The sequence below is a fragment of the Elephantulus edwardii genome, unplaced genomic scaffold (assembly GCF_000299155.1).
Source record: "Elephantulus edwardii isolate Elephantulus edwardi_28Jun2011 unplaced genomic scaffold, EleEdw1.0 scaffold00473, whole genome shotgun sequence".
NCBI classification, from domain to species: Eukaryota; Metazoa; Chordata; class Mammalia; order Macroscelidea; family Macroscelididae; genus Elephantulus; species Elephantulus edwardii.
In genome coordinates this window covers 112,419-114,797 of record NW_006400223.1, presented here as the reverse complement: position 1 = coordinate 114,797, position 2,379 = coordinate 112,419, and positions in this window count along the sequence as shown.

Below are 2,379 nucleotides of genomic sequence, written 5' to 3'. Positions count from 1 at the left end.
CAAAATTCAATCATTCTATCTCCAGCCTCATTCCTGTCACCAAGCCCATGTTTTCCAACTACTGATTCTTCTTCACTATTCCCAACTTTTGCATTCCAGTCACCCATTATTATCAGTGCATCTTGATTGCATGTTCGATCTATAGTCTTTAAAAAGTCATCCTTGCTCTTTAGTTTAAAGGGCTCCCTAGCCAACTACCATCTCATTCCAGAACATTCTCATCATTCCTAAAACCCTCCATGGTCATAAGCAGTCACTCCCCACTCTTCCTTCCCCCAGCACTGGAAGACCACCAACTTACTTCCAGTTTCTATACATTTGCTTGTTTTTGACATGTTTTAAAGGTCTTTAAAATTACTTTGCAAGACACTAACAAGAGTCAAGACTTCAGCTTACATTTCAAAGACCAGTCATGTGTGGATGAATCTCACACTCAGCCTCCCTCTCCTTTCCAACTGCTGAGAAGATAGGGGAGTGAATATTTACATTTGTCTGCCCAGTGTCCAGAAGCAAGGCCTACAATTGCCCTTCCTTCCTCCTTCTTCAGACCCTGCCCACTGCCAGGCAGAGGGCACCCAGGGATGATATAAAAAAAAACCCTACCCTCAGGAACATAGCACTGGTTTTGTGTTTTACAAAGACTTCCTTTCTTTCCTCTATTCTTTTTATGGTCATTCATGTTGTTTGTTGTTGTTATGTGTCATCAAGTCACCTGCAACTCATAGTGACCCCATGAACTCTTCCCATACTGAGCCAGTCTCACTGATTCCCATTTCTCCAGTTACCGTGTCAGTCCATCTCATCCATGGCGTGCTGTCCCTCTACCCTTCAAAATTCTTGCCTCCAAAGGAGAAACTTGGTTTCACCCTCTCCAAGATAGATCTATTTTTTTCCTGGCAGTTCATGGTATGTTCAATACTCTTCTCCAGCTCCACAGCATAAAGCATCAATTCTTCTGTCATCCTGGATTAGGCACACCTTTGTCTCTAGAATAATATCATTGCTTTTTAGCACTCTATAGAAGTCCCTGACAGCAGATTTCCCCATTGCAATTAATCTTTTGATTTTCTGACTGTTGGTGCCAAGAGTGTTGATTGTGGAGCTGATCAAGTTAAGCTATAATTGTTAACTACCTCAATCTCTTCTCCATCATGGAGCTGCCAACTGGCTCAATGGTGAGAATCTTTGTTTTTCTACTTTTAAAAAAATGTTATACTAGTTTACTTAAACATACTTTTTTTTCCATATTAGATCTTTCCCATTTCCTTTACCCATCTCTCCTTCCAGCCATCAAGTTGTGTGATCCTATGATTACCCACTCCCCCACCCATCCTCACACCCTCCCCTTCTTAGTTCCTCATGTAAGGAGCAAAGAATATAAGGGGCTGCATCCTTGGGATGTGGCTGTGTGCCTTGCACACAGAAGGTGTCTTCAGAAGGAAGAGTGCAAGCAGCTCTCATGAGGTGCTCTGAGAAGGAAGATTACAAGCAGTTCCCGTACATCTTTAGACACTGACTTTTGTGAGAGTAGAAACAAATGTTCCTACTCTTAGGGTTGTTGCAAAATGAGAGAAAGCACAGTTTATGAATACAAAGAAGTCTTACTTGAATATATGTTTTTTATCTAACTGTGTACCAGGCCAATCCAGGCCTATGGTAATCCTTAATGTTTCTATTTGTACCGAGCCCATTCAGGCCCTATGAGGTAATCCTTAATGTTTCTATTTCTCTGCAAACTATTCCTTTGTTTCTTAATGCCAATAAAAGCAAAGATTTTGGGGTTCCTCGGGGCTATTAGCCTGAAAGAGCTTCGGGCCCTTTCTGGATCCACATTCTGCTTTGCTAGTCTTCCTTCGCCTCCACCTGTGAGAAACAACACCTCATGCTCATTTTACTAGTTATATATTTCTACAATAATGGTCTTATACAGTATTTGCCCTTACAGAACTGAGTTAGTTCATTTTGCATAGTGCTCTCCAGTCCCTCTCCAGTTAGGTAGTGATTTACAAAGTCATTGCTCCTACACGCTGCATAGTATTCCATTGTGTGAATGTACCATAATTTCTCAATCCATTCGATTGTGGTTGGACATTTGGGCTATTTCCATGTTCTTGCTATGGTGAATAACACTGCTATGAACTTGGTGCACTAGTCTCTGTTAGCACCTCAGTTCTTATTTTCTCAGGATACAGTCCAAGCAGTGGGATACCTGGGTAACATGGAATTTCTATGTTCAGTTTTCTGGAGAAACACTTAACTGCCTTCCAGAATGGTTGTGTTGTTGTTGTTATGTGCCGTCGAGTCGCCCGCGACTCATAGCGACCCTATGTACAACAGCCTTAAACTCCGCTCTGTCCTGTGCCAATCGCACTGTCTCTG